This window comes from Stomoxys calcitrans, chromosome 2 (genome assembly GCF_963082655.1).
Source record: "Stomoxys calcitrans chromosome 2, idStoCalc2.1, whole genome shotgun sequence".
Taxonomy (NCBI): Eukaryota; Metazoa; Arthropoda; class Insecta; order Diptera; family Muscidae; genus Stomoxys; species Stomoxys calcitrans.
The window spans coordinates 99,226,579-99,239,699 of NC_081553.1; the positions used below are offsets into that span (position 1 = coordinate 99,226,579).

A 13,121-nucleotide genomic window follows, 5' to 3' on the forward strand; every position below is an offset into this window, starting at 1 on the left:
TCCGCCTATGACGCTAAACGCCCGGGTTCGAATCCTGGCGAGACCATTAGAAAAAAATTTTCAGCTGTGGTTTTCCTCTCCTAATGCTGGCAACATATCTGAGGAACTATGCCATGTAAAACTTCTCTCCAAAGAAGTGTCGCACTGCGGCATGACGTTCGGACTCGGCTATAAAAAGGAGGTCCATTATCATTGAGCATGGGCAAAATTTGCAATTGCAAATACAAAAAAAAGTAACCTGGGAAAAGAAAATCTAAGTTTGGAATTCTGTGCTACTTACAAAATCCTCAAATGTTTTCCATGCCATTCCCCTTAGGTTGGTTCATGTCTGGTTCATGTGTCCTCAACTAAGTGCCAGTATCTGTTAGACTCGAAAGCCGGACAATGACAAAGGAAATGCTCCAACGTCTCATCATCTTCCCCGCATGCACTACACATGCTATCACTTGCCGCACCAATTGTGTTCCGTCATGATACCAATAGCTATGCTGACCTCCTTCTTACTTCCTTTCAGTAATAGCCTCGCCTTCTCACGATCTGGATCCCCCCATAGGATTTTCGCTGTCCTACCGACCGTTTCGCTGTTCCACAATGTTGCATGTGCATTCGTCGCCCACTCCCTTAACTCGGACTGACCCGAAAGGCTTCGGGTAAACCTAGTTTATTGACAGCAGTCCTCTGGCCTTCACCGCCAAATCATCTGCCCTTTCATTCTTCCATACTCCGTTATGTCCCGGCACCCAAACGATGCGGATTTTGATATCCTCAGAGAAGGCGTTTATCTCCTTCTTACACTGCAAGACTGTTCGTGACCGTACCGTCCTGGTTGTTATTGCCCTTATGGCAATTATACTGTCGGTAAAGATGTTCACAATCGACGTCCTCGCGTTAGTACCACACCACCTCACGAATTCCGTAATCGTCCGGACCTCCGCCCGCAGGACCGTATTATAGTCAGGCAGTCTAAAACAGATGTCAGTCCTTGGGTTCTCAATGTAGACCCCCAGGCCCACTCTGTCCTCTAGCTTTGATCCATCCGTGTAACATGATCTTCCAGATGGCTTTACTAGGGTTCTGTCAATCGCAATCTACCTCAGGGTTCATCTCAGATATCCGATCGGAAACCTCTTCTCTTCCTTCCAGGTTTTCTATCGTCGCCTCAATTAGAATATTTTTATCAGATTTGTACTCTGAGACAAAAGAGTTAATATCGTTAAAATTGCCTTCAATATTAAAATCTGGGGGAGCGCCCTACTCAAAAAATCCACTCGAACGGGCATTTGGTAAACATGAACTATGTGGATAACAATTGAATGCGGTTTGGAAATAAAGTACGCATCTGATATAAAAGTTTGGCCTCAAGTGTCTGTTTGTGCGAGTAAGAGAATATAGGATTCAAATGGAAGTTCTACTGTCATACCTACCGTCATCTACTGTCATCGCTACCGCTGGTCATACCAGGTCATTTGGTAAACATGAACAATATGGATATCAATTGAAAGCGGTTTGGAAATAAAGTACGCATCCGATATAAAAGTTTGGCCTCAAGTGTCTGTTTGTGCGAGTGGGAGAATATGAAAGTTCTTCTGTCAAAGACCTTATCGCTCCCTGGTCATATCAGTCGTCTCATGGGTCATTCCAAAAACAAACACCCTATACACGTATTCCTTAAGAATCTAAAGAAATCCATCAATGTAAAGCCGTTGTGAAAAAGCACAAGAAAAAAAACGAAGAGAAACCACCTTAAACCAACACCAACACCAACATGAAACGTCTCCTAAGTGCTGAGAGAAAAATTGTCAAATTTCTACACCCGAGGGTTTCACATTTTCTTTCTCACTTTCATGCTGCATGTGTCGATTTCATTGTTTGGCAAATTCCAAAGAGAGAAAAGTACTGTAGTATCAAATGAAATGATTTCCACCGCCAATGACGAGGTGATATGAATTTATGGGATTTGCATTTATCTCGACAATGCCGGGGCAGACAAAAATCGAAATACTTTGTCTATTGGAGTATAAGAAAATAGCAACGTAGAGTAAAATGTTTTGGTTTTAAATTTTGTACAGATTTTGGTTTTCATTGTTTTTCTTCCCACAAGAATTTGATGAATACATTTCGAATTTTTTTGTTTGTTTATTTTTCTTTTTCTAAGGGGGGTTTTGGGGGCTTGCATTTCCCCTTTTTGCAGGAGATCAGAGGCAAATCTTAAGTGAAAGATGAAAAAGTGTTTGTCTCAAAATGCTGTCCAACCATGAGAACATTTTCATGGATCATTACAATGCATGTGGCGCATGGATGGCATCCCTCGGCAATGCGAATGAAAATAGTATCGATGTAACCCACGTCAACTTGAGTTGTGGTATTAATAAATTTTTTGATTTGCTATCGAAAAGACGACTAAAAGAAGACGATTTGTATGGCGAATTTTAGAAAATTCAAATGTATGAAGAGAAAATTACTACAAACTGCATAAAAGGTCGTTGGCATTGAAAGAAATTCTAGATAGATTTTATGAATCGAGCTCAGGAAAGAATAATGCAGGAAATGATTTATACGCATTTATTTGCTTTTCCCGGCTCCGTTTTCAAATGAGTGCTTGCTGTAGAATCTTCTTCCAACCTTACAATGCGATATAGCGAATATATCGTGGATTCGGATTTCGGAATCGAAACAAGTTTGTTCATCTTTGACTTTAGACTTCAATCGAATTCGCAGGTCTGGTTCTAACGGCATCGATTTTCTCTGTTATTGCAATACAATCCATGCTTCCGACAAATATACACTACATTAAGCTACACACGTAGTTAAGTAAGACTAAGGAAGCAATGTGATATTCATGTACAGTGTAGCTTAGACAAAGTGTTACCAATTCAAACGACCACATTTTTTATCTAAAAATATTTTTAAATCCTACACCACTGCTGTGGTACAGGATATAACGAATTTGTGCATTTGCTTGCAACACCCAGAAGAAAGAGAAATATATCAGTTTACGGGTCGACACACTTTTCGATACGATTAAGCTTTGTCCATCTGTCAGTATATCTGTCCATGTCAATGTGTACAAAGTACAGGTCGCAATTTTTACCCGATCGTTTTCAAATTTGGCACAAATATTTGTTTTAAGCCTAGAGATGAAGCCTATGGAAACTGAAAATATCAGTTCTGATTTGCATATAGCTCCCATATATACATGTTCGTCCGACTTGGACTAATATTGCAACAATATGGTCATTTGTTGACCGATTCTCACGAAATTTGGCACGAAAGATTCTTTTATGACTTCAACGGTGAATCTCTCTTTTACTAGTGAATTTAACAAAAATCAGTTCATATTTAGATATCCCATACATAACAAACGTCCAATCGATTTCGCAGATTTAGAGAAAGCTTCCATATATAGGGTGATTTTTTATGAGATATAGGAAAGTTAAAAAAAATTTAACATAAAAATTCAGAAAAATTCATGAAATTTTTATTTGATTCGATAGTACGTTCCATATAATTTAATGTTTGAAGATTATTCCATGCAAATGTTGAATGTGAGGTATCTTACGAATAAATGCTTCAATGTGCCAATTGAAGCCGGCTTGTCTGTATCGACATGGGCTTTAACATAGCCCAAAGACGTTAAATCGCACGATCTAGGCGGCCAATTGATCGGTCCCGAACGTGAAATAAAATGTTCACCGAACTCGCCTCTCAATAAGTCCATTAAAACGCGTGTTGTGTGGCATGTGGCACCGTCTTGTTGAAACCACATGTCATGCAAGTCAAGCTCTTGCATTTTTGGCAAAAAAAAGTTGAACATCATCTACCTGTAGCGCTCAATATTCACAGTTACGCTACGATTAGCATCATCTTTGAAGAAGTACGGTCCAATGATGCCACTGGCCCATAAACCGCACCAAATGAGCTTCGTCGCTGAACACGAAAAACTTTCTTAATAGAGCACGCATTGTGATTATAAAATTCAATAATTTGCAAGCGTTGTTCCTTTGTAAGACGATTCATGGTTAAACTATAGACCAAACTGAAGATGTTTGATAGAGAAACAAAACACGAAATGTGTATGAGCTGTTTAAACCAGTGTTGCCAAAAAGATAATAGCTAACAAATCACCCTTTATAATCTTCTCCAGCAGGATATTAAAAAGATCATACGATAAGCTGTCTCCTTGTCTGAAACCTCGTTTGGTGTTGAATGGATCGGTTTGGATCGGTCGTTTTTAGGTATTCTTACTGAAGAACGTGTATCAGCTAGTGTCATCCTGCAGTGTCTTATAAATTTTGTAGCGATGCGAAACTTAGGCTGGGCTTGAAATACCTATGAACGTATAGGGCTGTCGAAAGCGGCTTTGCAGTTAACGAAGAGATGGTAAGAGTTGACCTATCCTTCTGGGATAATTTCCAGGATTTGGCGCATTGTTAATATCTGGTGGATTTACCAGGTCTAATGCCTCACTATTAGGGCCCAGTTATCCCATTGATTTTAGATTTAATCTCAAACAACACGCTCAAGAGTATCTTGTATGCCATGGGTGGCAACTAGTTGCTCTGTATTTAGCGCATTCCGTCTTGTCTCCTTTCTTGTGTACGAGGAATAATATACTGTGGTTCCAATCTTCCGGTATGCTTTCTTCTAGCCAACTATAGCACCCTCCCCCTTACCCCAATTTTCAGAAACGCCAGATATCGGCGATGGGTGTTACGATTTTAGCGAAATGTTGTATGCCACCTTATGGTATGCCAAAAACACGAAATTGGTATAAAATTTTTGGGTCTAATAACCTGGGGAGACGTCCCATCCCAAAACATACCCGGACGGACATGTTTAGCGATTAGGACAAAATGGCTATCAAATGAAAGGTATTTAAGAGTAGAGTACGAACTTGGTATACAAATATCGTCCAAAGTGTACGGGATGACCCCCAACCCCAAAAAACCCCCAACTAGACTTTTTCACCGAGAGTTTAAATCTGACATACAAATTTATTCCTTGGTGTCTTAGGGGCCTAATATGTGAATTAATAGAAAGGTCTACGTCAATAGAGTTCGAACCTAATGTTGATATAGGGATTCAAGTACCTGGGTCGCGTTCAGCTGTCTTGTCATTCAGCAGGACATGTATATCGCGACAATAAAGGACTTCAATAAAATATTTTTTGGGTCTTACCGTCGGGCGGAGCGACCCTCTACTCCCAATAAAAAGAACACCAAACTGTCCTCCTCCCCCTAATATGTGAATTAATAGAAAGGTCTACGTCAATAGAGTTCGAACCTAATGTTGATATAGGGATTCAAGTACCTGGGTCGCGTTCAGCTGTCTTGTCATTCAGCAGGACATGTAAATCGCGACAATAGAGGACTTCAATAAAATATTTTTTGGGTCTTACCGTAGGGGGGAGCGACCCTCTACTCCCAATAAAAAGAACACCAAACTGTCCTCCTCCCCCTGTACTATCCAAAAAAAATATGAATTTGTGTATATCTGAACGAGACCCGTTGTTCTGAATATCTTGATAGCCACCTTCAAAATGTATGACATTATAGGACCAAACAAAGCCGTGCCTTAGAAAGATACTGATATTATTTCAGGGTCCGCCCCCATAACTCCCTTCAAACCGGCCATGTTTGCCTACTATGGCAATAAGGGGCTCAAATACTAGGTATTTGATAGCAGAAAACGAATTTGATGTCCAATTTTGTGGCCAAGTGTTTGAGGGTCGTCTCACCCCATAAACTCCCCCTAAACCAATAGCTATTGGGGCTCAAATAAAAGAAATTTGATTTAGTGCTAAATTTCTTTTATTTTTTTAGTGCTAAGTGCGTGGGTGGCTTATTTTCAAAAACTCCAGATCTCGGAGATGGCTGGGACGATTTAAGCGAAATTTAGTTTGTTTATAATAACTCCAAACCACAAATTTGGTATCCTTATTGAATGAGAGACCTAGGAGCCGCGCCACTTCAAAAGCCCGCTAAATGGAAATACAAACCAATAATGACAATTTTGGGCTCAAATTAAAGGTAGATGAGACTAGAGAAAGAATCTGATATATGAAAGTCCACCTCACCTCCAAATGTACCCCCATACCGGACATAGTTACCGACCATAGCAATATAATGAAAGGTATTTGGGAGTAGAGCACCAATATGATAACCACATTGGGGCGAAACATCTGAAAGGCCGTATCAGTAACCCCAAACAGGACTTTCCTGACCTTGCCAGTATAGAGCTCAGATAAAATAAGAGAGTGAGAGAAGTCGCAACGGAGCGGGTCCTGTCCAACTAGTAATGTTATATTTTTTGCAAAAATAATACAAAATTTTGATATTTTTAGAAATTTTAGGTTATGAAGCGAATAACTTTTGGTAGGAAAAGACAATCTACACCAATTTTTTTTAATACTCGCAGAATACTACAACCTTTCTCACGGTGTAAACAATTTTCAATTGGTTCACAAATGGTCCCAAAATTTCAAAATACCGACAATACCTTGACTAAAATTAAAAAAAAACACAACATATTTTGGATCCAAAAACTCATAAACCGTTAGAGATATTTCAGATATTTCAGACATGTAGGGTTTAACGAGCGCTAAAAATACATAAAGCCGATCGGTCCATAAATGATTGTTTGGCAAGCAATTCAAAAATTTACATGATCAAGGTGGCCAACTTCCAAGCCCAATGAATCAGCCTTTGGTCCCACATGGGTCCGCAAATTTATTATATTTATTAAAAACCACCTCAACAATGAACATTGAATATATTAAGTTTCGTTTACATATCTCTACCCGTTCAAAAGTTCCAGGGTAATTTTCAAGAATTTCCGATTTTGCAACACTGTTCGGCGTAACAATCACTCGCTGCGCCGAACCATTTCAGGTGCTGTTACAGTTGTTTTTGGACCACCACCATGGCGCCGCCACCAGTATCATTATGACTTCTAATGGTACGCTACATAAACATTTTGTTCACTTTGAGGTGTTTGGGTTCGCCAACAATATGCGTTTGCAATTTTGCAGCCACATTAAAGGCAATCACACTATAACGCTTGAATTTCATTGCATATAACGTTCTTATGAAAAGAACTCTGAAGCAAATGCTTCTAAACAATTGAGCTGTTAATGAAACAAATATCATGTAGCTGTCAGATATATCTGTAGGTTAATTTACTATCACTTTTACAGCTATTATCAGTTTACCACTTCCTTAATATATCACTTGCAAGATCAAGTAAGGTCGATATATATCTTATGTAGTTCGTTAAGTAAACCTATTCTTCGATATTTGCTACTGGTTGATATTTCTTGACTGCAAAAATTTTCACATACTCCCATATGAAATAAATCTTGTGCTCTGACGAAGAACACAATCTACTACAAAATATTGTATCTTTTAGATTTGTTTTGAAATCAAATGACAATCTGAGACAAAGCAATTATTAATAAACACTTAAAATAAATTAAAAAAAGAAATTCCAAGGAAATTTAAAAAAAATCAACTAAAACAAACTTTTAGCGGGGCAGACGGCTACAGGTGTCCATTCTTTTAAAATTGTTCACTCATTTTTTAATGTTTTGACTTTTGCTATGCCCATCCCCTTGGCCTTCTCTTCCCCTCCTTGCTCTGGTTCATCCTACAACTCAATTTGTTGACTGTTTTGTTTTTATATTTAGAAAATGCCTTTTTCCAAACACAATGTGTTTTTTGGGGCAGGAGGGAACGACGCGCCAAGAGCGTGAATTTGGAGAAGCTGAATTTGACTGAAAAAGCGTCAAGAGACGCATACTTTGATTTTTCGATGAAAAATTTGCTCTAATGTCCATGCCATAAATCATGAAAATGTTCTTACTCTTAGTCCAATATTTTTTAATTGTCTTTGTTTTCTAAGAGATGGCCAAAGAAAAAAAGTAGGGAAAAAACTAAGGGTGAGGAAGATAGGAAGAAGCCCTAGGCCAATTACGGCAGCAACTTGTTCTCAAAACATAAAAATTAATGATAATGGAAATTTAAAGTGGCACTATCCAAATAGAAACTCAACCAAAAAAAAACATTTCACAAGTCATTCCCAAGAATCCAATGTAAGGGCCAATATCCCTTTAAATATTTAGGAATAGATAAAAGAGCCCAAAGTTTCTTAGAGACTCAAAAACAACAACAAGTTTATATATATCTCTACAAAATGTGCGCCGTTCTTTGCATTCTAGTATTTGTGAGAATTTGAGCGAATCATAATTTTAAAATTTATTTCGTTGGAATATTCCCAATAGCCGGCATACATATCTGATGATTACTCTTGAATTTAAATTAATTTATTGTTATTGGCCGTTTTGGATGGTGTTGGATGCCTTGTCGACTAATCGACCAAACAACCGGCCGACTGACTGCTCCTTGGCGTTGTTCTTGCAGCTAATGATTATCCAAGTATTTGGTGTTAAATTGGCCATAAAGGAGAAATTGAGGCTACTATCTATCAACCCACCTCCTTCTTGCCCTGCACTCACCCTCTTCAACGCTGTGAAATATGACAAGAACAACTCAGACTAAAGAGAGAGAGAGAGAGAGAGAGAGAGAGAGGGGGGAGGGAAACATTTTTCTACATATAAATAATTTTTCGTAAGAATGAAAATTTTAAGATTTGAGCTACAAAAAAATAAATGGATTTCTTTAGAGCAGGCGACAGGTCACAAAACACCCTGAACAACATCACAAAATACCCTACAACCAGGAAAATTTGTAAACATTATCATTAAAAGTCGATGGGTGTCATATTTTTTGTCTATATGACAACTCAAAGAATTTTTTGGAAAGTTTTAATTTAAACAGAGTGACTGAAACGGCAGTACACTGAGAATATATATAATCTTCTTATATATAAAAATAAATTTGTGTTTGTTTGTAGGTTTGTTTGTTTGTGTGTTCCTTATAGACTCCGAAAAGGCTGAACCGATTTTCTTGAAATTTTCACAGATGGTGCATAATGATCCCGAGGTGAAAATGACTTGCAAAATTTTTTTATATCTGAAGGGGGGCGGACCCTCCCCCTTACCCATATTATCAGAAACGCAAGATCTCGGAGATGGGTGGTGCGATTTAAGCAAAATTTTGTGTGCTCTCATATAGTACCCTAAAAATAAAAATTTTGGTATCCAAATTTAAGATGATGTACCTAGGGGGGCCGCCCCACCCTAAAACCTACCAAACATACATTTATACCAATCACGACAATATGGCACTCAAATGAAAGGTATTTAAGATTAGAAAACGTATCTGATATCCAATTGTCGGACCAAGTGTTTGGGGGACCACCCCAACCCCCAAAACATCCCTAAATCGGACATATTTACCAACCAAAGCAATATGGGACTCAAATGAAAGGTATTTGCGAGTAGAATACGAATCTAATATCCAAATGTGGGACCACGTTTCTGGGGGTCCTCCCCTTCCCCAAAACAGCCCCCAAACAGGACTTATTTACTGACCATGGGAATATGGGGCTTAAATAAAAGATGTTCGAGCGTAGAATTCGAATCTGATATCCAAATATGGGACCAAGTGTTTGGGGGGCCGCCACTTCCCAAAAACTTACCCCAAAGGGGACAAATTTACGACCATAGCAATATGGGCTCAAATTAAAGGTCTTTGGGATCAAAGCACGATTCTGATATCAATCTCCGGGAAAAGTATCTATGGGGCCACCCCACCCCCACAACACGTCCCACCACCATTACAACCCCCAAATAGGACGTATTTGCTCCGAAGACAATTTGGGTCTTAAAAAGAGTGGAACTAAATATTTATATTGTAGTTTTTAGGGCCAATACCCCAAACCGGACATATATGCTCACTTTTGCAATAAGGAGTTTAAATAATATTAGAAAACGAAGTTGAAATTTGAAACCAATGGCAATATGCGGTTCAAATAAATGATATATTGTTATATGAGAATAAAGCACGTTGCTGATATATTTTCCGGGCTTAGTGTTTGGGGAACCACCCAAAACACCCCTAAATCGGGCATATTTACCGACCATGTCAATGTGGAGCTTAAATGAATGGTATTGGGCGGTAGAGCAAGAATTGGTACCCACTTGCGGGACCAATTTTCTGGGGTCTACCCCTTTCCCAAAATACCCCACAATTTTTTTCTGACCATCACAATATGGGAATCAAACAAAAGAATTTGGGAGTAGAATACGAATTTGATATCCAAATCCTTCCCCAAAACACCCCCCAAAGGGTAGGAATTTTCGACCATGCCAATATGTGGCTCAAATGAAAGGTATTTGAGATTAGAAAATTAATCTGATAACCTATTCTGGGGCCATGTGTTACGTGGATCGTAAACTCCCCTTAAACCAATCGCAAATGTCTGGGGGACCACCTCACCCCCGAAAACACCCCTAAATCAGATATCATGAGAATATTGGGCTGAAATAAAGTAGTTTAAGATTGGAGTACACCATACATCCAAACTTAAATTCGTAAACCAATAAAGATATGGGATTCAGATAAAGGCACTTATATTGTTAAACTGTTTGTCAAGCGATATAATAATTTCGTAGCGTGGTATTTCAATAAAAGCTCTTTAATTGTCGAAAATAAATATTTCAAGGATATATTTTGTTCCATATAAAGTAAAAGAAGGCGCAGCGGAGTGGGCCCGGGTCAGCTAGTATATAGTAAAATGGAACGGAAGGACGGATTACACATGAGTTTATATGTGTAATCCGTCCGTCCGTTCCATTTTACTATATACTATGGGGTCTTAGACCAATATTTAAACGGAATGACGTAGTATACCCCTATACTAAGATGAGGGTATAATAAAAAGGAGGGTAAAATAAAAACACCTCAAATACTGCAAATCAATAACAATATCGACTCGAATCATAATTGCCGTGTTTGGGATCTCAGTGGCTGATGGCCAAGGGTAGGTGTTTTCTTCTTCTTACCACCAAAGGACGGGTGTATATTCATGTTGCCATATCATCATCGTAAAATTCTTCGAAAATTTTTCAATTTAGTTTTGCTGTCCGTCCGACCAAAATACCGCTACAGTCTTGAAAAATGAAGTTATTAAGATCATTCTTTATACCACAGTTTAAGTTTGAATATGAGCTATCCATACAGATCGATCAGACGATTAAAGGTCTTGCAAATGCAAATTTTGCCCATGAACATTTCACTAAGGAACAGGGGCAAACTTCTCACCTATCAATGACTGTGAGTTTTGAGAGTTTGACTATTAGACATCAGTGGCGAGTACATCCCAGATCAGATGTGTAACTGGCATGTAAACCGATCTTCTAATTCAAGAAGGTCACAAGGCTCGATTATTACCCGATTTTACTGAAATTTTTAACAGCAAATTATGCTAGACCCTTTAACCCCCAAGCCGAGTATGGTCCAGATTTAACCCTGTTCTCATATAGTTGTCATAGAGGCCGATCTCCCGTATTAATTTCTTGAGCCTATAAAAGATGCAATCAGTCTCCGATTTCTCTCAAGTTAGAACATATAGACCAAACTTCCCCTAACCGACACGGGTTAAATATGAGCATCACATAGGCTAGAACTTTGAGCTCCGATTTGTGTTGTGTCCATCTCGAAAAGCTTGGTTGAAAGCTACCGAGTTACTACAGGTTGCGGATAGTAGAAAGCTCCGTGTTTATGCTGCAAATGTGGCCGCGGGCAGTCAGCGATTTCGAGAGGAGAGTCTCAGTGAGAAGTCAGATGGCACTGGCTCTTATTAAATACTGAGTGTCAATGATACTCGAGATGATAAGGCGAGTTATTGGCGCCCTCAAATAAGCAATGACCAACATCAGCGTCTGTTCCCAGGTTGGGAGCGGCTGGAGGCGAGCTTCACATATTGGAGCAAGCGGCTCGCGGCAACAAAGGATACAAGGGCGATCCCACAAAACCCTGCGGTTGGGACGCTGTGCCAGTAACCCGCCCCCCGAAAAACAATAAGAATCACTATGAAAAACAAAGGAGTAGTAAAAACAGATCCCCTTAACGTTGACGACCCACGCAAACGAAAAAAGTACCATGATTTGCGGATCTGCACCTGGAATGTCCGCACTCTCTATAGAGAAGGTGTAAAATACGCGCTGGCGGATGTATTGGAGAAGTGCAAGGCAGATATTACCGCCTACCAGGAAGTTCGGCGTCACAACAATACCAAACGATGACGAACTATACTACAGCTGCCGTAACACGAAGCATGAATTTGGCTGTGGATATGTGATTAGTCGGAGACTGAAACACCTTATTGCCCTTGTGGCAATTTTACTGTCGGTAAAGATGTAAAACCCAGACTTACTCGCGTTAGCACTACACCTTCTACTTCATGCATTCCGTGATCACCCGGATCTCCGCCTGCAGGACCGTATTTCGATCAGGCAGTCTAAAATAGATCTCAGTCCCTGGTTTCTCAATGTAGACCCCCAGACCCGGAGACAGAGTTTCTAGCTTTGATCCATCCGTGTAACATGATCTTCCAGATGGCAATACTAGAGTTCCGTCAATCCAAGACTCTGCCGCTGACAGCAGTGTCTCGCGCTCGACTTCAAGGTTCATCTCAGATTCCGATCGGAAAGCTCTTCCCTTCCTTCTAGGTTTCCTATCGTCCCCCGATTATACCGCAATGGTATGAGCTGCTCCCATATTCAATCCGCCGTTTGGTAGTTGTGACCCAGTTAATGGCCAAGCACGACATAAGTGGGCTACTGTCTTGGCCATAATCGTCTGGTTCTTGGAGTCTTTAATGATTACGAGAAGATGCAGCAGCTCGCCAGACGTTTCTATTGTATTCCCTGAACTCCTGAGTGACGTATTCATTCTATGGGATGGCAAGCCGTCATTTCTATGGGATCATACAATTCTCTCCAACGACCGACCACCTGGACTTCAAAACCTCTCAGCACCGGAGAGTACACCAATCGACGCTTTAGTGTCGATTGGTGTACTCGCAATTTTCTCTTGCTAGCTGCCAAGAGGAAATTGCGAGACATCAATCCGCCGGTTGGTAGTTGTGACCCAGTTAATGGCCAAGCCCGACATAAGTGGGCTACTGTCTTCGCCATAATCGTCTGGCTCTGGGAGTCT

General features: G+C 39.8%; 1 protein-coding gene across 2 annotated transcripts in view; it reads right to left on the reverse strand.

The window, feature by feature from the left end:
* The window catches only part of LOC106090905 (myogenic-determination protein), an 83,740-nt gene that overhangs the window by 51,915 nt on the left and 18,704 nt on the right, over positions 1-13,121 (reverse strand). The gene's annotated exons all lie outside the window — the stretch shown is intronic.